The sequence below is a fragment of the Oryzias latipes genome, assembly GCF_053564925.1.
Source record: "Oryzias latipes strain Hd-rR chromosome 1 unlocalized genomic scaffold, Olatipes_Hd-rR_3.1 chr1_Y".
Taxonomy (NCBI): Eukaryota; Metazoa; Chordata; class Actinopteri; order Beloniformes; family Adrianichthyidae; genus Oryzias; species Oryzias latipes.
This window is the reverse complement of record NW_027616335.1, coordinates 8,900,767-8,926,425: the sequence shown is the minus strand read 5'-3', so window position 1 is coordinate 8,926,425 and position 25,659 is coordinate 8,900,767. Positions and strand designations below refer to the sequence as shown.

Sequence of the window (25,659 nt, the reverse complement as noted above, 5' to 3'; positions counted from 1 at the left end):
TTATATTAGTTTTAGTTATAATTTGATGTCAACAATTGTCAAATTTATAGAAACATGTAGAGTGCTTTCTCTTTTGTAGAGCAAGGAAACATTAAAATGAAACAATTGTAACAAAACTGCAAAGGGAATTATGGTTGGCAGCTTATTTTTGTGTGTGTGTGCATTTATTTTTTTAACCTTTATTTAACCAGGAATGTCCCATTGAGATTAAAAACCTCTTCTCCAAGGGAGTCCTGGCCAAGAGGCAGCACATTTCAATGCAAAACATACATCAAAACAAACATCATTAAATCCACATACATCATAAAAAGCAGTTGCACATTATAGTTTCAGTCTCTGATGCTTTGAGCTTGTTCTTAAAAACATGTAAAAATACCAATTCAGTTATTTTCAAGTCTTTCCAGCATATTCCAAGCAAAAGGAGCAGAGTGGAGAAAGGCTTTTTTCCCCAGCTCTGTGCGGGCAAATGGAACAGAAAGCAACAACTGAAACCAAGAAAAGTGTCAGATCCAGAAATATGAATAGACAGTAAATACATTTCTAATAACATTTTTAATAAGTTAGATTCATTGTCAACAAGATGAACTATGTCACTACAAGGTGGACAACTTAAAAAGATTAAAAATAAAATAAAATAAGGTAAAACATAAATTTGAAGATGTAAAAACTTTTTAACAGCATCTCTTGTCAAAGATGATCAATGCTGCTTTCTGTACATTGAAAGACAGGAGATTAGATATCTGATTTGGTTGTTTGGGTTTGCTCTCCGTTTTCCCACATTTTGTTTGTTGTCAAATCAATTGGCCATTCCTATTTAAAAACAAAAGAATTTCCACTGTTCTCGTCAGCTTCCTCCAACAAATGACTTTTTGGGTCGTTTTCGTAGAAAGGAAATTTGATTTTTCCATTTGGCGGCAGCAAATTGAGAAAGTCTTTGCTTTCAACTCTTGATTTGGACAGAAGAAAATAGCTTTCTTTGTTTTGGCCAACTGGCTGGTGTGGCATTATGCTTTCCGGGGCCTTAAAGTGGGAGAGATAGGAAAACCTCATCAGGAGCTTGAGCATTATGCAGCTGGCCAACTAATTCCATGTCATCAGCAAATTGAATCAATTTTAATTAGCTTGATTTGTTGGTGAAAAGAGAAAGGGTATTGGAGAAAGAGGGTTTGCTTTAGCAGGCAGCTGTAGACGGACCGGCATTTCTATCCACCCTGTAAGGGCAACAGAGAAAACCCTTGATCTGAAGAACCAAGGTCTTGTTCCCATTGAGCTTAGCCAGGCTTTTCAGTCAAACAGAAAAGAAATTAAAACTGAACATAAATCTGTGCATTATAGTCTATATTGTTTCCCATAGGAGGCAAAAGCTTCTTGATACAGAGTCTGACAAAATAAGCACAACTTTTACTCTGAAAGCTACGTACACATTGGACTTGTGACGCTTGTTCAAGAATGCGATAAAAGCGGGTTCTTGAATGTGAGTTAACCCCTTTGTGTTCACTCTACTGTTTGTTTTCTGGCCGGCCACAAACTGCAATTACTTATTTCCCCCCCATGATCAATTTTTAAATGATTGGCACTGCCATTACTTGAAATGGACACCATCCATAAATCATTATCAAATCCCAGTCCCTGATTGGTCAAAGTTCGACCTGTTTTTACTTTCAATGCGTGTTCAAGGCCAGCGTGTTTTGTCTGTAGAGCCCATAACAGTCGTAAAAAACGTGTGCAAATAATCCGTGTATTGTACACACCGGGCATGGGATGTGCCTTCAAGAATGCGCCAAACAGGCATTGTTGAATGGTGTGAAGTCTTCGTTGTTCACACTGAACTGTCGCTACCCAATTCTCACTGATGTACTCACAGTTTGAAGAGGCAAGGTGCAAAATGTCAAAGCATCCAGTGGCCGTGTGTCTTGTATGTGAAGCCTGAAAACATTTGTAGAAACACCCATTTATGCTCATTTACATAGATTTTTTATTGGAAGTGATCGGTTGAACGTGCATTGCAGGAGGGAACGGAGTTTCAAGTAAAATGAAGCAGATCTAACATACTTCCCACTATCAAAATATCTCTCAGTTTAGGATTAAGGCATTATTCAGTATCCTGAAAAAAATTGCAAATACTAGAGCTGAATGGTAAAAATGAGTTGCTCTGAGATGCTTATCTGTACAGTAATATAATTCCAACTGGGACTTTTGAGCTTTCCTTAAGTGTGTTTGTTTGGAACTGTTTCTTTCTTCACACAGGTTTACTTTATATATACATATGCTGTTCTCAATATATTACACAGTGCACCTGCACAATGGCTCAGATCTTTGTATATGAGTCACAAGACACAAAACGAAATAAAATAACTAAGAGACTAAAAAAAACCTGCAGGACCAACAGAAAATGTAAAAAATAACATGCCTCTTTATATTTGTAGGGTTCAGAAGAAACGTTGCTGCACACACTGTTTTTCTGGGTCAGATTTACTGAGAGACTGTACCGCGGAACTTAGTATAACTAATGAGCAAGAGGATTAGCGGTGAGGCTTGTAATTTTGATAGTCATTTGTTCATAACAAATCCACAGGGGGGGATTTAAAGTATCTTTCCAGGCTATTTTGAAATCTTCCTACATGTAATAAGTTAATGAACCACATAATGCAATTATTTTCAGTCGTACACTCAAAAAAACTCAACACCTTTTCCCCCACTCACCGTCTGTCCTCTGAAACTGTCTTTAATTGGCTTCTTAGCTTAAAAAAGAAACATTTTTCAGATTCAGTTCAACAGACTCTGAAAATTGAAAGTGTCCTAAAACAAGGGCTGTTAAAAACATGTGAGATGAGAATGCTATTTTTTTTTAATTTAAGAAAATTTTAGGAAAACTTTGAAGTTGGTTCCAGAGTGGAGAGTTATAATTCAGTAGGATGAGTACATTTGAAAAAGTATGACTCAAATGTAAAAATTCTAAACCAAAAATCCAAAACACAGACAATAGTCACCCTTTAAAACACTCATGTCAAACAAAACTATTTCAGAGAAAAGATACAAAGACACATATTGAACAGATTTTTTTTTAACTTCCTGTGGGGTGGAGCCAATTTAGAGGAATTTGGAACCAGTGTGAAAATTGAAATTGAAATTTTTGAAACTTTTTAAATTTAATACCAATAATTTTTTTTATCATGATTTGTTTAAAAAAATTCCTATTAGCCAGTAAAAGCCAGTAAACTTTGTTTCAAACCATTCAGCAAAAAGAATTGGTCAAGCTTTGCTTTTCCCGTCAGCCTGTCTAAAAGCAATAATCAGAGAAATACCAGTCCTGTGGCTCCCATTATTTAGAAATAGTCCACAATCCTGCAACTCTCTGTAACAAGACGAAATAATCAAATTTGACAACCACTGTAAATTGCTGTTGGCAAAAGTTTCCCATGTCTCCTGTTCTGTGTATAAATGCATATCAAGTTTATGACATGTCACCGGCTTACACAGTTACACAACTTAGCTTACACAACTAACTTGTTGTATTCTGCATGATGATATACTAAATTAGACAAAACCAAAAGAGCATAAACGCCTTTTTAAATGAACTGGTCAGATGCCATAAAGGAGCATTATTATTGCTGAATCTGCCAAATTAACTCTGCTATATATTACAAAAAACTTTTTAAAGATGTTTTTTATATATAATTTTACTTATTATATAAGTAACATAATTTGTTTTTTAATATATAATTTTACCGCCCAGTGGGGACGTCCGACTGGGCGGGGCCCCGGGGAAGACCCAGGACACGCTGGAGAGGCTACATCTCTTTGCTGGCCTGGGAACGCCTCGGGGTGGCCATGGGGAGGGAAGTGCGGGTATCTTTGCTTAAGCTGCTGCCCCTGCGACCCGGTCCCAGATAATATGGATATAATATTCCTTTTATATTAAGGCAATCTGTTTTTTTTTTATATTTCAAATATTTATTTTTAAAAAATCAAAATATTATTGGTATTATAAAGCAATAAAATGTGTCAGGGTTTTTTGGTTTATCCCACAAACAAACTGCATGAAAATACATTTTTCTAGATGTGTGGTCTTTGTGTGCTTTTACATTGACACGATGCAGGTTCTGACTGTTAACCCTAAACCCCTCAACTAAATGCTCAACCCCTAATCTTCATCATAAATCTTAATTTTAAATCCAACAAAAAAAATATACTTCCATCCTTTACAAAAATGACTTACCGGTACACAGGGTGGAAAAGATAATGTTTCACACATCCATCCATCCATCCGTCTGAGGTCTTGGAGGTTGCCAGAGCCTTTACTGGTGGACCAAGGCAGGGTACACCTTGGCCGGACAGGTCACCAGTCTGTTGCAGGGCAATGTTCGCACAATATAAGTTATCCATTAGTGCTCACTTGTCACAAGTACATAAAAACATGAAAACATGCTCACTTTCATGCATTCACAATTTTTAACAGAAATGCTAGGAAGTAATTAAAATAACTTCCGAACTGTTAATAAGGCTAACACAAAAGCATTCAAATAATAAGTAAGCATGCAGTGAAAGGCAGGAAACAGAAAACTCCTTATTACCTGATTTGAAGAAAAATAGGGTATTAAAAAGGAGGTTAACAAGGTCAACATAAGACTGAAAGACCAGTCTCAGACAGCGCTGTGAATACTGTGGGAATAATTACTGTAAGGCTTGGAGGAGGTTGATTGGGGTCTGTTGCATGGCAAAAGCAATGAAAATGCAGGCAAACAGCGATGGAGAAACAAACAAAAAAATCATAAAAAACAAAACAAAACAGAATGTATACTGTGTCAAATTTGAAACTCTTTTCCACAAGAGGAATTCTTCTTCTATACTATATTTGGACAGGTGTTCCTATTATTCTTTGTCTGTGATGAACAACAGCAGGGCCCTTATTCACACAACTGGGCGTTTGGCAGCAATGATATATAACAGCTTCCTCTGGGTAGAAATGGAGGCCATTGTTTTACCAGCAGTAAAATGACCACTCACACATTACACGACAGTCCCAATGAATCAAGTCCCACAAGTTACAAGTCAAATCTATTATGTAACAGTTTAAATTGTTGAAAAAAAAACTTTTGATTCCCCATTGTTTCCAAAGAAAATCTGTTATACTAACACATTTTAAATCACACATAAATGAACTGTCATGTGTTTTTGGAATCGTGTGATTTCTTTGCAAGTAAGTTTTAAAGAAAAAAATATTTTTCCCTTTTATTTATTGTTGTAGTACTTTTTTCAATACTTTTTTTCATACTACACGTAACCCATATCCATCTTTGCAACGAAGCATCTTCATCCTACTGTGTTGATTGCAGTTTTCTTTCCCTTTAATCTCCTGAAATATCTTTGCTAATCTTTTCAGACATCATCCCAACATAACATGACAGAGGATTTTCACTGGTGAGGGTAGAGAGAAACTTTACTCTATGCTGAAAAATCAATAATGAGCTCAGGCGCTCAGCTAGAGCTTTTCCAGTTGAGTGCATGAGCATCTGCACTGCAAAACTTGCTTTCAAAGTCATCATCCATACCAGTGCAGGATTGATATGGGGCTAAATTATACTGGGTTGATTTTAAAGACAAACCTTTGTCTACACATGCAAACACTGAACCCATTTTCATCAAAATTCTGCTTGTAAAACTCAAAACTGATATTCTGCAGATTTACTCTGCAGATATATTCCCCACTTCAAAAGTGTGTTTCTGTTCTCTGGTTTACTTTTATGAGTTTGCTGCTTTATACTCAAGTCTGAGGCCCTTTTCTTATATATATATATATATTTTGTCATTTTCTCAACATTTTAATATAAACAATTGCTTTTCCTGTTGGAATCTGCTAGTTTAAGTGTTATTTAAATAATTTTCACCACTGGTGGAAGCCCATCTTTATCAGAGATCTGGGAGGGGAAAAAAGCTTTTTCAAGCTAAAAAGAGGCTTTAATTAGAAAAGGAAATTTATTGTCAACAGCTTATTGTACTATTAACATGCTTTAAGATGTCATCATGACCAGAGGAATAATAAAAGTTGTGTTTTTTTAACACTCAAACTCCAATCACAAGTACAGTGTGGGACTAAATGAAGCTTTTCAATTTATGATCATTTAAATGTGGCATTTTCTCAAGTAAGAGCCAATATCTTCAGATCAGAATATAAACCAGCTTTCTACTAGATGAAAGAGTTTTGACAACCAAAAAACAAACTTAGGGTGTTTACATTCTGGTTTAAAGGGAGTATCGTTATGCCATAAATATACATGCATGCTTCATATCTGTACCAATGAGTTTTTCAGAGTGGAGGCAAATTTTAAGGATGAGTTGTTTAATATCTGAAATTTAACAAGAATTTGTGCTCTGGATTAGGGTCAGTTACACACTGTTACCCAATAGAGTGAGATGTCATGTTTTAGACAGATTATGGGCATGTCATGTCATGTTACTTTGTCTGGAAATCTTCCTAACCTTTTGGCTGCATCCTTCAAGGCTCTCTGAAGCGAATCATCTGCCTCCATCAAATTCTACCTAAAAAGGAAATATTGCATATAGGATTTATATGTCAGAGAACTGCCAATTATATTTATAATTTATAAACATGACAATTGTATTTTCTAAATATTTCTCCTGTGTGTGCATAGGCTTTATTTACAGCAAACAATGTTTGAGTTATGGTGTTCCTTTTATCCGGTAAAATTAACTGTATTTTGAAAAATTACTGAATGAAAGATGTGATGAAAGATGAAATATTTTCTGGATTGGTCTCCAAAAGCCTCTGTGACTTCCCAAAAGCCCTGAAAGTTCAGGATATCTGTGTTGAGGAATCACCCTTGAGGGAAGTTTTAAACTTGTCAGAACTCAAATTTGTACATGGTTAAGGGCATGCTTTTTTTGGAAGGACCAAAGAGTGGTCTGAAAAAAAGTTCTCACTTTTGTTTGTTCTGCACTGCATTTTAACCATTTTTTGAAAGTTCTTAAATTCGGTGTAGTAACTTAAAGACCTACTCCAATGAAAAAATTGTTTTGGTGTTTTTACATTTGATAAAGACATATTTAACAAAATTAAGCCCAAAATTGCATTTTTGAGTATTTATTCAAATTATGGTGACTCAGGAGCAGATGAAAAAATGCAGTTTATAAAAGAGCTTATTTGTAGCATAGAAAATATGCTGGGCGGGGCATGAGCTCCCTGCTCTGCTCCATTCTGATGCATCCACTTGTAGACAACTAACCATGTATGTCCGAACTAGCTCAAAACTTTACGGCTCCAATATTGGTCGCCATTTTTGTTGCACTGGTAATGTTACGTTGTAAACTAGCAGGAAAAAGTGTAAACAGATGGGTGATGGGAAATGAGGACAGACTTACTCTGCGCCGCCCACAACACAGATGTAGATTTGTAATGAACTCCTGTTGCTCTGCAGAAACTATGTCCTAGAAAACAACATAGTTTTTTTTGATTTTGGATAAAAAGGACATAACAATAATTAAAAGACCACTGGGAACGCTTTTACAATAGATCAAAGATGATTGGGGCAGGAATTGAACATGCCCTAGCAACTTCTGCCTTCCTTCTCCACGTTTCTATTGGTGACAGGAGAAGTCATCTGTGTATATATGTGTCTTTGGCAATGAGACAGTTGCATGATGGATGGATGGATGGAATCACTAAGAATGGCACAGTTCCTGTTGTAAACTGAGTAAAGTCAGAGTGGAACGCCTGCTTCTGAATGCAAAAGTCTGTCTCAATCCGATTGCTTTTGCACAAAAAAGGGTTAAAAATATTTCCATCTCACCTCACTCTGAACCTGCCAGAAAAACTAAATTGTTTTGGTGTCTTTAAAACCTGCTTACCTACTGTGTAAAAAGCTGGGAGGGCACAATGCTATCTTTTGACAGGGAAAAAGCAAAAGACTGACCTTGATCCTGTGCCAAAAGAAGAATGTTTATGATTTCCACTGAGAATTGTTTGCAAAAAAAAAAGTTATACCTGAAGAAAAACAGATTTCTTAAGCAGTTTTATACAAATTATAGGAAACATTTTTGTGTGCTCTCTTTCAAAGACTTTGAAACAAGCTCAGAGATTCTTTCCTTGAGACAGTGATAAAGAGTTTTACTATTTAGAACTGCTGCAGAATAATCTGTCTACGTTTGTTTGGATCTGTGCTGTTGACAAGAAAAAGAAAAAAAGATGCCCAGGAAAGATATTTATAATTTTTTGTTATCTGTCTCATTTTTTTTTTTTATGGGAAGAAAATATAAAAACCAACCTTGCCCACCAAGGAAGGAAAAAACTATAATTTTCCATATTCTGTATGACAAAATGAGGGATTTGAGGAACTAATTTACCATCTTATCTGCCCCCCAAAAACAGCAAATTGTACATTTTTAGTTAGAAATATGGATTGTGACCATAAGGCGTTTTTTTGTCCTCATGCAGTAACAGTGTCGCAATGTTGCTGTGCAGGAAAAGCGTGAGCAGTCTAAATGTCTGCAGATTTAATATAAACAAGCCCTTGTAGAAACTATAGAAAGTGCATTTACTCTGAAAGCTCTTCGCAGATCTATTTACAATGGATCACATCATGCACCATTACAGAATGGGCAAAAACTACTGGTAAATAATATTTCTCTTTCCTTTATTGAGGTTTTACTGTTTTTTTAGAAAATGTTTTTGAATTTTCAAAAATATTTAGCAGAAAACCTTAATCTGGACTAAGTATGTTGAGCATACCCGTAGGTTTACCTTTTTTCGGACAAAAACAGCTTCCTTCATCCCTTTTTCAAACCATCGTTTTTTAAGATACAGGCCTCAGTGTTCTCAAATGAGTTATTTATGGCCTTCAAGTGCACCCCAGATTTTGGTCCACTGGAGTTAGCCCTGCGGTGTTGATACAACTTTTCGTGTTTAGATAGTTTGATTTTTCTGATGTACTTTTCATTGCAGTTTTTGTTGATGTGGCTAGAGCACAGTACACCACATTACTCTTGTTTGTGGTTGGAAATTTTGTTCTTGGGATGAACCTGTTTTTTATCAGCTTTATATGGCACATTCGACACATGGGTGGGCAATGCGGGAACCAAACCTGCCATGTTCAGATGAGAGGTTGACCGCTCTACCTCCGCTTTATTTACTAGATTTTTATTTTACTTAAGATTTTTCACTTCTTGTGTTTTGGTCCATGTGAGATTGCACAGCTTAATTCTGATACATATTCTGATACAGATTATATATATATATATATATATATATATATATATATAAATCCGTTCAATGCTCAAATATATATATATATATATATATATATATATATATATATATATATATATATATATAAATCCGTTCAATGCTCAAACGGTTGGCACTTCCGTGAATTAAAGGGATGCCATCCATACGTCACTACCAAATCCGAGTACCTGATTGGTCAAAGTTCAACCTGATTTGACTTTCAACGGGCATTCAATTGCTGCACTTTTGTACGTAGAGCCCGAAAACAGTCGTAGAAACTTGCACAGCTGTCTGTGAATGTGAGACTTTTGAATGCAGAAGCCTGAAATGCACATTTACTTAGACTTTTCATTGAAATTGGCAGCTTGAACGCATGCTGCTGAGGTCGGTGCGAACATAGCTTATTTCCCAAAATATTCTCATCAGCTGAATGTTGTTGAGATGTTATTTCAGATGTTTACCCTGAACTATATTTCTATGACAGAAAAATGTAACAGTAATAAAACGCTAAAGCTGAGGTCCCAGTGAGAAACTACCGAAGTGTTTAGATGTTTACATCAATAGTGTTTTTTTTTATTCTCAGAATTTTTTTTCTTTTGAAAAGAAGGCTCTTTAAGGCGACACTTCAAATGATGCATAAACAGTGCTTGTGAGACTAAACCACAAATAAAGGCTTGTCCTTGGACATGAAAGCTGTTCAGTCCCAGTATGTCAAGTTACCACACTATAGGGCTATTGCTTTCAACAAAAAATATAAACTTTTTATTTTTTACCATTGAGGATTTTGGTTTTCAATAATGTTTCATTTTTTAATAAATATTCTGGACTGATCTGGCTCTATTTTAGACATTCAGCATCCTCAGTAGGTTTTAGTTTTCATAAAAAATGTTCAAGGAAAACAAAATCACGTCTTTTCATTATGTTGAAGGTTGAGAAAATTCAACTAAAGAATTAGAGCTTCTGTGAGGATTATTAACAGCATTTCTAGAACAAAATGAATTACAGCACCTCCCAAAAGATTTCTTACTCAATATAATCAGAGCACAGTTGGAGCAAACTTGTAACAACCAACATACTCTCCTGCAATTTGCTAAAATACATGTTTTCATTTACACACATTTTAAATAATTGCTTGTTTGCCTCCATGGTTATTGTCTTTATCCACTTTTCTTGATTCACTTTAGCCTTACAACTGCAATGACAGTCTTGTTGAAGTCCCCGCCTCTCCAAGGCACCATTTTGCATTCAAACACAAAGTGCTGCTCTTCTTCTGCTGAGGTTCCTCCGCCATCTGACAGAGTGACAGCTGAGCAATTCAGCCTGACACTGGCTTAAAGCTTGAACAATCGCAAAACATGAATCATTCAGCTGCAAATGATAGGTTGTGTCGCACGCATGCGTCTCTCTGGGATGAGGCAGGGAAGGCGTCAGTCACTCTTCAGTTTTGACCTCTCATGCTGTCGTTTTTTCTTATTCACTTAAAAAAAAAAGCTTTTCAAAATCTCTCCTGTATTTAGCAGCTTATGACAATTTCTGGCCACACTTTTTTAAAGAGGAATCTGGTGTTGAGAGATTAGAAGCGGCGCTCTTTAAGTGTGTAATCATTTGCTTTTTCCGATTATGATTTGTGAAACTTCTGAAAGCAGAACATTAGTTTTATTAGAAGCCATTTTTTCATGCTGATGCAGGGAGAATAGAGGCAAAATTGCTTAAATAGGACATGACCCTCTCCTACGAGCTGAGTGGATTCTACAAAGGGGCCGATACCATACATTGACCCTCCCTTGGTTTATTTGTCTTGGTTATAACAAGTGCGTGAAGTTAAAAGTTCAAATTCTTTAATTTTCTGACTGTTTTCTCATAGATTGAATCACATAGAGTTCAGGATGGAGGCCCAGATGCACAAAAACACAGGCCAATGTTCTATCCTTGACACACTAAATCCCATTGTGATGTGTTGGCCTCTGGGAGATGCCTCAAAAGCTTATCTACTCCATGCACACTCCTGACAACCCTGGAGGCTCCCAAAGCAAGCTGCAGGGTGATGCAGAAAGGGCAGCATCATGACAAATACACCACCTACTCTCTGAGTGCATAATAATCCACAGTACATTTCACAAGCATAACTGCTTTTTCACTGGCGCTGAAACTGTCCCTTGAGAGGATTTCATTACACTGCTAACCCAAGCTTAAAAATTGAAAGCAGATAGGACTTAATGACATCGTTCAATATTTCAGCGCTTAAAGGTGTTAACATTTTGCACCTTTGAGGTGTATCAAGTCGTCGGTTGTTCATCTTACAGCAATAGATGGATATACCAAGGGTAACTGAAGAGCAAATCTCGCAGAATCAGGAATTATGAAGCACATTTTTACTTCATCCATCTGACAGCAGTTAAGCACCAAAGTTAGTTGAAGTTCTACTGAATAAAATACTAAAAATCAAAGAAACTTTGTTGGATCTCACAATGCAATAAAAGACGTTTTTAAAACATGAATTCATCTAAATAATGGTGTAGGTAGAATGGAATTTAATGCAACCGCAAGGAGGCACAATCCAGTGCTTTTCTGTTCCAGTCCCAAGTTCAGCTAAATGCAGGCCGGTGTGTCATATAGGAAGCAGCATATAGGAAACAGCTGAAAGGCATGAAGGTGGAAGGAGAAAACTAAGGCTAAAAAAAAGCTTCTGTTTGAAAATCCTAAATGAATTTCACTCAGATCTTAACTAAGATAAGAATGTATTTCTTCATTGACAAAGTAATAAAGGGCAAAGGCACAGGATATTAGGTATGAGCATACGAATCAGAAAACATCTTGAGATATAGACTAAAAAAATTAAATTTTCAGGTGACCTTTAAATTGTTGACAAGATAATTTAAAATTGTTTTCCTCTTTTAAAAAAGTTCCCCTGCTCTCCTTGTCAATTATTTGTGAAAGAAAACAGTAATTTTACCTTCAACAACAGCATCTCACCAAGTGTCATTCAAACTTGTTATAGTTTTTACCATTGCTTATGGCAGCTTATGCCATTTTGCCATACAGTTTCTAAAACATGTTCAGGCAATTTGTATGTTTTACAGTAACAATTCACCCCACGTCTGAATAAATTTTTTCTGGGAGGTGTCTAAAAACAGTAATACACCACCAATGTTTAATAAATAAATTGTAATGTGAAAAGATGGATAATCTCATGATGAAAAAAGCAGGCAAAAAGTCTGGAAATTATGTTGCGACTGAAAATTGTTGCATTTTATTCAATAAAAAAATAGGCGCCTAGGCAGCCAAAAGGTCAGTTTTCTGGAACCCAGAACCTTTTTTATGGCCTACAGTTAGTAATCACAGTTTAAAGAGAGAGATTTACAAAGGTGAGAGACTTGATTTATTTTTACTTTTCTTCAGGCCTAAAGCACAAGCAATGTTCCAGTTATGACCTTGTTATGTTACATGAGAGGTGGAAATGAGTCCGGGGACATCTGCTAGTGAAAGTCCCTTGTGTTTCTGGCGCTTATTTACAAGCTTAGATCCACTGTGACAAACTTATCAAGGTATATACACACTGGTTTAACACTGAGCAGCAAATTGCCAAAATATCCAGGGAAATCTCAGTGTGAAGCCATGTAACAGACAACTTGCCAAACTCAAACAATTCCCAGTCTTGCTTTGTTTTTTTGTTGGAGAAGATTTATAAAGCTTGTGAACCTGTGAGAGAAAAACTCAAATTTATCACGAGACAACTCTAATTCTACTCAATTTTCCTGAATGTTGTGTTTCCCTGCTATTTATCAAGGAAATTAATCAAAATGTAGAACTGACGGTATTTAAGAAAGCTGGGAAATTCCTAAAAAAATTTGTGCAAGTTTTCAAACAATGAAAGGATGAAAGGAATGAATGCAATTGTGGAAAAGTGGGCTACATTTGAAAGTAATAATAAGAAATTATATACTAAAAAAAAAAGCAGTTTTTCTACTTTTAACTTTGAATGACATATTTAAGGATCTCACTATAGGCTACCAGGATCCAGAAAGACGAAAAGGCCAAAGGAATTAGAGAGGAGCTTCAAAAAAGAACGACAAACAAAAAAAAAACTGCAAGATTTGAGATTACTTCAAAGACATGCTTGAAGCCGTGCAAAGAGGTGACAATGTGACTCTGTATAATCTTCAACCAATGAGTGGTTGCATGATTACAGAGAGTGAGGAAGATGTTGCAATAGTTTAAACATGTAAAAAAAATGTGTTGCAAGAACACTTTTTCAATAAAAACATAAGAATATTCATATTCTATGCTGAGGTTACTAGACATGACTAGAGAAGCCTCTAGTTCCACTGTACAAAATGCAAAGGTGTTATCTAAAAAAATACTAAAACAGATTGACCGTGTGTTCCAGCGTAAAATTTGACAGAAAAAAAAAACTGTTAGGCTTGGATCGAAGCTTAAATCTTTAAAAATAACAGAAAAAAAGGAACATAATTTTATTATTCCTATTATTCCTCCTCATGATTTAAGACATGACATTCTTCTGATGAAGAACATTTCTCTACGTTTACAGCTGCTAAAAATAGACCAGGAAACTTCACGTAGATAACTACTGTTTACAATTTTTTTTCCCAGTTATTTTGCCAAATAGCACCATAAAAGTCATATTATCAAACAAACGGAGATGTGAAATGTCTCCTTGTTTGACATGATTACCGGTAGATAGAATTCTTATATGTCTCATTTGGAACGATCCTAAAAATGTATAGTTACTATTATTATTGCAATGGGATTAATTTAAATATGGAACAGAAATGCATATTTTCTCATGTCTATTGACTTCAGAGTGAATGACAGTAAAAGTTGATGGGAGTCGAAATCATTTTTGTAGTTATAAAACAAAGTAAGGTCCAGAAACATTCCCCAAAAACAAAGAAGAGTATTTGAAAACCCTGACATAAGAGGGAAATCTCTATAAGTAAATATCAGTGAAACATTACAAATTAACACATAGTATGGTAGGGTAGTGACAGATGAGGAAAAGGACATTATTTTGACAAAGTCTTCTTTTTTTTGTGTGTGTTTTTGTATTGTATAGGAAATTTGTAATCTTTTTTTAAAATTTATCATCAAGCTAAGGTTTGTTCTTTTAGCACTTTATGTAAAACTGATATCATCAACCTCCTGTCCGTCAAATGACAGTATGATACATTTTGCTCCAGTCAATCAATTGTCAATGATAGGCTAAATATTGCATTTGAAGTAAAAATTAAAAAAAGTATAAAAGCAACAGCAAATGTCAAAGATAGATATCGCATCAAAAGTAAAAACAAAAAAAGCAAACAGAATCATCAAATATAAGTATTGCATTGAAAAAAAATAAAAAATAAAAAAACAACGTTGTTTTTGCATTTCTACTTCATTTAGGTTGTTATTTTCTCTTTAAATTTAAAAACTCTATAATTCCTGTGAAACCCCACATCTATAGACATTGTAGTATTTTCTGAGGCAACGTTTTTTATTTATTTAAATGTATGAAAATTATTGTTGTTGTTTTGTGATCCCTCCCTTACAGTATTAAGTTGATATGTGCGATTGTGGGAAACGTCAAAATTCCTACATTAATCCAGGGGCCCCTAAATGTATCACGCATGCGTCAATGGGGGAGACTCTCCTGATTTGACAACTCTGAAGTCCACCGCCCAGCCCACTATGTTGCAAGGCGTTGAGTCCGGACCGCACCATCAGCTGCACCTGCCTCTTCTGCTGCTGCTGCCGGAGCGCTGGGAGGGGTCATTATTTTGCAGGGGCCGTGGGAGGAGGCATTTCCGACACACCGACAGAAGCGTGTAACCTCAGATTCAGCACCACATAATTGAGGAGAGCGTCCGGATTGACTCGATTGTTACTCTCTTTGGGTTAACAGAAGTGAGGAGCACCATTAATTTGGAGTACTCGACAAGACTGCGCACGATTTGTGGACCCGGTAAAAAAAGCTGTTTCCTCCATCAATTTAAGGTGTGTTGGCCAAACCTTTTTTTTTCATTTTTTAAATATTTGTATTGGTCTTCTTTAACCACTGCTAGCAGCAGCATGATACTCCCCGCGCACAGACGCTGGGAGTAGCTAACATTAGCTTAGGCGAGGTCCGATTTTCCATTCATCGCTTTTGGTCATGGGGATTTAGTTTGCTGAATAAATCTCTACACGGGATGCTTTGCATTACGCAGTCCCGCAGCCCTCTGGAGCAGCACACATGTTCATTTTCACATCAAGGCTGCTTCCGTTTGAGGAACCTCCGCGTCAGCCAGCCCTGCTATCGGCTGCACAGCTATCCAGCGAGCCCAGTGCTGAAGCTCCTCCGGCTGCATGTCGGGTAGAGCGAGCCAGGCTGCTAGGCTAGCGCTGTGTGGCTAAGCTAACAAACACCGACTTCAGCAACATTACGGTCTCGCATTTTCATTAAAAAATAACAATAAACATTAAAAAAGCTGTAACAGTCCAACTGTATTGTGTTTATCGGACAGTTCTTTATTTTTGTTTGTGTTTCCATTATTTAACCCGCACTTCTACCCTCTAAAAACTAACTAACTCGATGTTGTTTTGTCGAAAAGAGTCCCTCCGTTAACTTACACTGTCTCGAAGGGCGGGGGGAGAACAGACTGAGCGGTTTCGGTGACGTCTGGTTTGACTTGAAGATGTGAGCTCGCAGAGGGATGTTACATGCCTCACCCTGCAAGTGCAGCATGACTTTACAGTGAAGTCTGCCGACTCCAGCTATTTCAGATATTGAATCATCATCAGGCAGAATATGGCAAAAAAACCCAGTTTCCCACAATCCTTTGGGTTAACAGAGTTTAAAGTTTTCACTAATTGTTGCTGAGTACATTAAAAATATAATGTGTTCAACAATCACAACTGCAAGTCAGAGGAAAGATTGGTAATCAAATATAGATTTTTTTTTTCCAGGTTTCCCTTCCTGTAACTGGAGACTAAGTTACATGATGGCTTTATTTAGATTGTGAGCCTCTGGTTGGCTCGAAGTTATGTTTGGCCTGTCATAGGGTGTTTTGGTCTCTGCCTGTCATCCACCAAACTTGCTCAGGCTGGGATTTTCTCCATAAGAATTAAAAGCTGACAGCAAATGTAGTGCAGAAGCTATTATTATTTTTGCCTGTTGTGGTTTCTGTTTCACATAATTCTTTCTACAAAAAACACATAGAATGTGCACCCAACTGACCGCAAAAACTGTAGGTATCAATTTATGAGATTGAAATAGATAGGATTTTCTCTCATCGACTGCAATTGAGAAGACGGCAAAAAGTGAGAGGAAGCGTTCCAAACAGGAAGTACCTGGTTGGCTCCAAAAAGCCAAAATCCCATACTTCCATTGAGAAATAAACAGCTATTCGTTATATTTGTCACAATAACCATTCTTGTTATGTTACCTTTTTCTTAAATTTTCTTGCTAATCCCAATTTTTTTTTAATGTTTTTTTTCGGTAGTGCAAGTTTTTCAACGACCAATCAGAAGTGGGTGGGCTCACATTTGAAATGTTTCATTGGCAGATTCTCCCAACCCCGGTTTTAAGTGGTAGGGGTGTGGACTTCCATTTAGCTCACTCCTGACTGTCGAGAGTGGTCGACATAGAAACTCAAACCGACTTGGAGCCTTCACTGCTTACTCTTGTCATCTGGCTCCAACATGGCGACATCCGTATCACAGCTGAATTGACTTCATTTCATTGGAGCCGGAAGTACGCCGTTTTCTATGAGTGACGTCACACTCAGTCGGTCCAGTTCTGTTACAGTCGATTCTTGCATACAAACATATTAATGAATATTAAGCAGCTAAAACTTTGAATTAAATTGTTTAATTAGTTAATTATCTGGTTAAAACATACTTTGATGAATAGTTATCTTTAAAAGTGGTGCTAGAATTGTGATTATGTTTCATTAAATAGTGAACTAAGTCACTGTCATTTGGGGTGGAGCATTTTTTAAGATTTTAAAATTTTCTTTTAGGATAAATCCAATGGATTTCTGTTCCTATAGAGGACTTTCAAAAATATTTGGCAATATCATATAAGAATCTTAATTCAAAAAAACCTCACAAAGGAGACAAAAATGACTGACTCCTGACTGAACATAGACCCTTTTTATCTGTAACTTTAAGCATGCTTTCCATCTTTTATTTCATCTTTGATGAGACTAAATTGCAGAATTTGACAGCCTCCTACATGTGGTCATCAAAATGTTCTGGCCCACTTTCTGCATGTTATTTGGAGTAGAATGCCTGATATTTTTTATGTCACTTGGAATAAGGAAAAGGCCATAATTTATGGGTGAGACGATGCAATCAATGGCAGCCTGGAGTGCTTTGTGTTCTGTTTCCCTGGGAGAGCAAGCAATATTGACTGACTACTCTGGAACCCCCCTGTTGTTGTTCTAATGAAGCTCAGCTTTAAGGTAGTCATGGTTGCCCCACCAAGTGGAACAGAACTACGTGTCCTTCTTGGCCCTCTTGCACTCACACGGAGCTTAGAAGCTGAAAAGTGATGAGGCAACAGAAGAATCTGTGGCAATAAACATTTTTGAGCCTATCTACCAAATGCATGTTCTCTGTCTTCACAACTGGGGACTGCTTTGTCTTATGATGCAACATGGAACTGCACCCAACTGACTGCAAAAACTGTAGGTATCAGTGAAAGAAATTCCCAAAGTGTTTCAGAGCAATTCTGGTGTTTGCATTGTGAAGTTATTACTATGTTATGTGATGTGTTGTAGGAGCTCCTTCATTTCACAATTTATAGTTTGCATCCTCAATGGTTGAAATAAAATAAAAAAAATCAGAATATGGGCATTTTATGTTTTTGCTAGCTGCAAATATTCTACAGATTTGGAGGTGTTGACTGCCTTTTAAAACTAGAATAGAAAGGGGGACATGACGAGGTTTTGTCAGGTCAGGACATTCCCAATGCTTTCCACATGCTACATTGAGCTGCTGTAATGTGAGTTGTATTGTTTTCTTGCTGCCAGCTGAAAAAATATAAAATTCATGAATTCATGGGAAAAAAAAATCACTTTTTTCAATCCTTCTTGGTACAGTCTTTACTCCACGGAATGTGGTTTTTAAATACGAACTGTTAACTTTTTATCTAAAAGTATCAACTTGCGTTAAAACAAACATACAAACAAAAAAACAATAACCTAACACTGAATCCTGACATTGAGGTCTGCCAAATCATAGAAATCAAATAGAAATCAAATACTTTTTCTTTCAGAGTTGTTTTTGTTATAAAGTTTGATGTAAAAAAAAAGACATGTAGTTGAACAGTGGTCCCTATTGCAGTTCACCTTTTGTGGTCTGCTGTTTCGATGGTTTTTTTTTCCGGTACAATTTCAGTGCACTGAGTTCTGTATTCTGATTGGCCTTGGACCTTGTCAATCAATCTCATTTGTGCCGTGTCTCTTGTACAGAATGCATTCCATTTGCCACATAAACATACATTTTTGAATACGAACAGATTCTTTTATACTGGAATTATTTATCGTGACGGTTTGAACTTTGAGAGTGTCAACAGTAGAGAAAAGTATGAAAATGTGAATATATGTCTGAGAAAAGTTTATAAAGTGGTTTTATAGCTTAAAACATCTATAATCCTACTTGGCATATTTCACCTCTTGCGAGTTATTTTTAGAAGGTACTCACTGCAAAAAACAAGGGAACACTGTACTTTTGTTTGCTAAAAACATTTTTTTTCTAAATTGATAACTTAGTTTATATCTTAACACAATTTCTTCCTAACCACATGGCTCCTTTTATTAAAAAAAAAAAAAAAAAAAACTGTCAGAAGTCCACAATTCTGATGATTTCCTCCATCCTAAGGGTTAGGGTTAGGGTTAGGGTTAACCCCCATATTTTACTGAAAAGGGTGATGCATTTTTCAACAATTGTTCTCATGTTTGTGGCCCACCTATTGTCTAATATTGCATGACCCAGTTATTACCTTTTGTTGTACTTCTTAATTTGACTACAGCATTTAAATGCTACAAATGGGTGTTAAGCTTGTGTTGGGTTTTGGAATGCATTTTTTGTTTGGCCGCATCTCTTTATGCTGTATAATGGTAAGACTTTTGAGATTCACTGTTTTAAAACTTGAACTACTTGAAGGAGCTCCCTAAAACCAAGCTCCCTAAAACATTTTCTATTGAAAATGATGCAATCCACATTGTTTGGAAAGGGCTTTTTGGCTTTGTGGATCTCAACAGCCTTTCTATGGGCTGCGTAGTGTCTAATGACTGTGTGAAGTGTTATGAGTGACATAGCCTCTTATAATTGAGGTGAGAACAACATGAATGTGAACAAAAAAGCAGCGGAGCAGACAGTCCGTGCAGAAAAAAGTAGGCAATTAGAAACTGCACGACTATAATTTACGGCAACAGGAAACATTGCAACAACTCCAGTTTCAAGCAAAATCTTGTATTTGCTTTGTTAAGCAAAAGTAGTTTCCATGAACCTGGGTGTAGAGCTTCTTTTGGAAAATGGTGTCTATTCTCAGCTCACTCATCTTCTGTGATAATAGCTGAACCGCCAAAGCAAGATAAAGATGTTTGTGTGGTGATGATTCTAATTGTGAAAAGTCTTTCGCTTTTGGACACAATTCTTTACAATATGAAACAAATTCTTCCAGGCACTGTCATCCATTGCATAACGACTGTTGAGCTGATATAATACAAACCCTGTGTATAAAAATTTCATTTACCTTGTTTCTATTGACACATGTTTCTCTCTGACAAACATGTTCTTTACTTATAAACCACAAATCCAGCTGCTAATCTTTCTTGTCAGTGAACAAAGATGGAAAAAGGGCTGTTTTTTGAAGACTATAAACATATTTAAAGAGACAATAGCATGCCTTTTTTTTAGCAGTATCTCTTCTTATATACCAATCAATCAGTGTTGCGTCTGTTCAGAAAGCTTCCATGTCTTGTATGTCGATCTTTAGTATTCCTCTTGCAGAAATCTCTGTAGATATGTTTTTGGGTGATTCTCTGCTCACATTGACACATGATCTCCTCTGATAGGTAAACATTTCAGTCTGTTAAGTATTGTAATTGATCTATTATCTAGAAGTGAGACCTACTGTCATCTTTGATCACAGAAACACCAAGGAACGGGTCAAATGTGCATAAACACATTTTCTATCATGTTTAAAATGAAAAGATTAGAAGGTAATATGCCACTGGTGAGCTTTGTTTGCAACGTCAGCCTAGTTGTGACAGACTTAGCAGTAAATGAGCATATTGCATTATTACATATCACACCTTTCCGGTTTGGACCATGCTGCTTAAATGGAGATTGGTTTTAGTACATGCCCCAGTTCAAATTAAAGCAGCAGTGTGAAACAGCAGGATTATGTCGGATGCGAGTGAATCTGACAACTTACTCTGGGGACATTATGTGCACATTTTACAATCGACTTTTCATGACGCAACACTTGAATTAGGTTGTAGGTCTATTTTTTCCATTGTCTCCATTGTTTCCATGACCCGCTGAGGTACAGTGGGAATAATGCAGAGATCAGCCTCCAAGTGTCAAAGTAAACTTCTGCTACACTTACAAAAAAAATAGAAAAAAAAAAAAATGGTGATGGCATAAGCAAGAACCTTAGTGAATGATAAAGACATCTAATATATTTTACGACACAAAGTATATCTGTTTAAATAAAGAAGTAGAAGTCATGTGACTAAATTACCACCAAAGTAGGAATGAAGTCAGCAAAACAAAGGACGTAGAATCACTGCTGCACCGGCTCAAAAGCAGCTCTAATACCTTTGATATGAACTTAATGGGAATTGATGCTGTTGACCCTGCTTTTTTGTGAATTAAGACGAAGTGCAGATGTATCTAAATGTGGTCAAGTTTCAATACGTTTCTGCTATAACCTGGTATATGCTTCTTATTCCACCATTACTGGTGCTTGATAAACTGTGGTGGGCAGTAGAAGTATCTGTTTAAGTAATTTGCAGTATGTAATCCTGTGGCATTTTAAGTTGCATTGGTTGTTGTCTCCTTAGCAGTGTGTGATTATTTCAGGTCACTCCTGGCATTGGACAATTCTTCATTGTTTTTTCCTTTATCTTCCTTTACATCTCCAAAAAATGGCTTAGTAAGGAGTTTTTGCTAGAGGCTGTACATCTCTTTTATCTCAGTTGTGAGCTTCTGGGGCCTCTTTCCCCAAATCTATTCACTGCTACCCCACCACAGGCTACGTAAGTATTTGCTAGCTCCACCTCTTTTCACTCTCTGTGCTCTATTCTGGGGGAAATGGCTTTTCCATTGTTTGGTGACTGCTTTTCTTCTCTTTATCTGTCAGAAAATCCATATGTTGATCAGGACAGACTGGGATTAGACATTTTTTAGCCTACAGGCCTGAAATATGCTGCTTTTGTACTTCTGCTGTAAAAAAACATGAACTGGAAGGCTTATGATAGCTTGAATTTTCATTAATGCTTTTGAAAAAGTCAATATTGCTGTCAGTTTTGAATGTTTTTTCTAACACCTATTCATAAATGACAGTTTTAATCCAGTTTAATTTTATGACTTTTAGTGTATGTTGTCAAATTTTAATCTAACACATTTTTATCTGATGTCTGAAAGGTTTCCTTAGTTTGCAGCCACCTCTTTATACTTTAAACATTGCCTTCATAAGTTAGGATGATTCTTTGGTTGCTTTTACATAGGGGATAGTCCTGAGGACCAGTTTGAATTAGAGTGTTAATACATTTTACACCTTTGTCTGGCTTGGTTTGCTTTCACACAAAGAAATGTCAGAACTGAATCAAATTGCAAAATAAAAGGCACAAAGTTCTAAACTCTGCTCTTGGAAGCAGTATTTTCTAAACGGGATGGGGAGAAAAGAACAAAGGAAACAAAAAGTCTTTCCATAAATATTTTCTGATTTTCACAGAGTAATATGTGCATGTACCTCCATACTCTTAGTACACCATACTGTATTTACCCTTTTAAATATTTTCCATTATTTTTGCCAGTTCCGCTTTTCCGTTATACATTGAAGTTTTTTTTTTATCGTAAGCTCCTACGTTATTGACTTTTTAAAGTCATTTTTGCACTTCAGTTCACCCTCAATTGAATCAAGACTCTTGCTTTCAAAGAGACCAGAATTTGCTCTTTCAGTTACTTGGTTCAGACCAGCTGAGCTTTTATGCTTGCCAAAGAAGCTGGATGTCTGAGGAAACGAGTCCTGCTGTGAATCAAATCTGCCAGTGTGAATGTGCCTTTAATCTAAATGTTTAAATATTTAAAGTAATGACATGCAGTTGCCTGAGGATACAGTACAAACCACCATTAAAATGTGGACTTGAGGTTGGCAGGTGAGCTTGGCAAGAAAACAAATGTCATACTAAATACACATAGTTAAAAAAAAAAGAGTAAATGTTAAACTTAAAAATAGTTATAGGTAACACTTTAGCTACTAACCTTGAGCTCACATAAATAAAAAAAAAGAAGATTATCTTAAAGCATCATCTTAATTTACCATGTGTTCAGTTTGGGCTAATTACAGGACCTCTCTGCTCAGTGATATTCATGTGAGGAAGTATGGTACTTGTTTTGGCATTATTAAAATGGCCCTGGGGTGGGAATTGATCTGATTTTAGCCAAGTTTTATTAATGAGTTGTTAAAAGGTTGCTGTGTTCATAATATCCAAAAGAACACCTTAATGAACTGTCAAAATCCTTGTCTGCCTCTGTCAGTTTCAAGAAGTAATATCCACTGGTTAAAAGGTCTTTGGAAAGGCTTTCTTAAATTGGAAACAATGGTTTTCTCATTTCCGTGAGCCATTACTAACCTGAACAGGAAAGTACAGTGCTATATTTTTGCTATAGCACTTCAAATAACTTCCAAATAATTGCCTAATGGTGTCTGTCTATAATGAAACAATTACAATTTTAGAAGCGCAGACAGTGATGTGGAAAATAACAATTTCTACCACATAGCTGCGTTGTAACCTTCCAGATCTTGTACAAATCAAACTGAAAACCACAGTGTAACCTGATAAATGGAAGGCTGCTTCTGTTAAAGGACACCGCTTTATCATTTGTACAGCTCAACTTTATGGTATGAATGAAGACATAAACACATGCAAAGATTTCAGTGTAGTTCTTTCAGGTTTTAGTTGAATGGTACTTTTTTAAGGTTTTATTGGAGTTTGAATTCATCACAGCAAGGCTAAAATGTTCCTCCATGGGGGCAAAATATATAATATAGTCTGAAAAATATTTGTCTGGTGTTTGGAAAATAATGGTCAAAAAATTGATGCCAAAATTCTACTTAAACTCTCATTACAATCATCTTTTGATCTATTGTAAAGTCATTCCCAGTGGCCTTTTAATCATGATTATGCCATTTGTTGGCAAAACACCTGTGACGTTTTGGTTTCTGCAGAGCGGCAGTAGTTCAACAGAAATTTGCCTCCGAGTTGTGGCCGTGACTCTGCCGTGGAGTAAGACAGCAGTCATTTCCCACCATCCCTTTGTCTACACACTCTCCCAATAGCTTACAGCTCCTCACAACCCCAACCTAACATTGCCAGTGTAACAAAAATGGTGTTTAATGTTGGAGCAATCCATCTGTACAGTTTAGAGTTAGAACCCCGCTGGGATGAGGAAAAGAAAGACAGGAAGCTAGTGGCTTGCTGATTGTAGTTTGTGAGTAATAACTTCAAGTTTTTACAAACTTCATTTTTTTCGTCTGTTCCTGATTCACAATGATTTGAATAAAGCGAGTCTCCGAAAATGCTGTTTTAATGTTGTTTCTATACATGTCCTCCATTATGAGAAAAATGCTCCAAGAACATGTTAAAAACATGATTTACATTAGATTGGCTATTTAAGATAATTTGATTTTTGCAAAGGTTAAAAAAAAAGATTTTATAATTTCCCATTGCTACAAGTAAAGGAAGTATTATAACAGTTGTGACTAATCTAATCAATATAATATAAGGAAGCTTCTTTGACGGAGAAATTGCATTTAAAGTGTAATGCACTTGGTGTGGAAAGCACTTTTTCGTGTTTGATTATTTTTGCGATCTCTTGTCAGAGTAGGCAACATCAATCTTTAGAAGCTGTTCTTCTCCCTTTATAAACACATCCAATATGATTTTGCAAGCAATTTTAGGAAGTCACATCATTCTCATACAATCTTTTAATGCACATGATTGTTCACTGAACTGACAAGTCGTTCAAGTGTTTAATCTGAATTGTGGCAACTCTACAATTTATCATTTACTTTGTTGTTGCAGGAAATTTCACATAACTTTTCCACTGTTACTGATGTTCTTTACTGCAAAAAAATGTTACCCTTGGTCTTGGGCTTTGCTGACAACCATTTCTCTATGTAAGTAACTGATAATAAAGCTGAAGTGCAGAATCTATAGTCTTTAAAGGTCACGTTTTTACCCTATTTCCCACGCTGTGACTCAAAGTCTAAAACACTTTTCCCGTAGACTTGGAGCCCATTAAAAACACTGGAACTTTTACTGGTGAACTTTTCCAGTAATATCTTCTTTGGACCATTAAATGTGTGTATCTTTCAATGACAACTCCAAAAAGCAGAAATATAGATTAAGTAGTTTGCAGAAAATATTTATTGTCCTTTTTTTCTTTTCTCACGTTGTGGTTAAGACTAAGAAGTACGTTTTTACAGAACCACTGCCCAATCCTATACATTGAAACAGCAATGTTATATTTTGACATAACTATTCCTTCTATCTAACCCTTAAATGCTGTAGTATCCATGTAGTGCTGTCCTTTGAAAGTTAGCCTCATTTTAGTTTAAAGTTTTTGTATCAAATAAATTGGCTATGTTTTTTTACTTCTCTAAACAAATAAAGATGTTTGACATTTGAAGGAGGTATACACACAATCAGACATGGATGGACACAGCCAATAACGTATTCTAAACACTCAAACACACACACTCACACACAAATGGAGCGCTCAGCTAACACCTGGCCAACTGGTGGTAATTACTATAGTCATTTAGCCGTTGTCTCTGCTTTGTCATCAGCTTTATTTCAGAAAAGAGCTGACACAAGCAGAGCTGAAGGTAATAATGTTTTTTTATGGGTAATAAAAACAAACAGCATTCAAAAGACGCTGCATTAAGTGAAGATTGAACTGGCTTACTTTGAATATCAGTATGTTGCATGCTTGCTACAAATGCTAATGTCAGTACTTTTACAATTACTCGCGTCACTGTCATGAAACGTACCATTTAACCAGCAGTGGCAGAAGGATAGGTGTGAAATCAATTCAATGAGAACACTACGTTTTGACTTTTTTAGTTTTTACCATCTTATCGTCAACGATTGTTCTTAATAATGAAAGCAGGCGGAATTGGTGTACTTAAAAGTGAT

General features: G+C 36.2%; 1 protein-coding gene across 3 annotated transcripts in view; it reads left to right on the top strand.

The window, feature by feature from the left end:
* Window positions 1-14,921: 14,921 nt before the first annotated feature.
* The window catches only part of LOC101157513 (catenin (cadherin-associated protein), alpha 2), a 284,873-nt gene continuing 274,135 nt past the window's right edge, over window positions 14,922-25,659 (top strand). The window contains exon 1 of one of the 3 annotated variants that reach the window (XM_023956970.2): window positions 14,922-15,235. The gene's annotated coding sequence lies outside the window, so the exon portion shown is untranslated. Of the gene's footprint in view, window positions 15,236-17,764; window positions 17,911-25,659 lie in introns of those variants that run through there. The other 2 variants (XR_013654431.1, XM_023956972.2) reach the window with 2 other exon arrangements.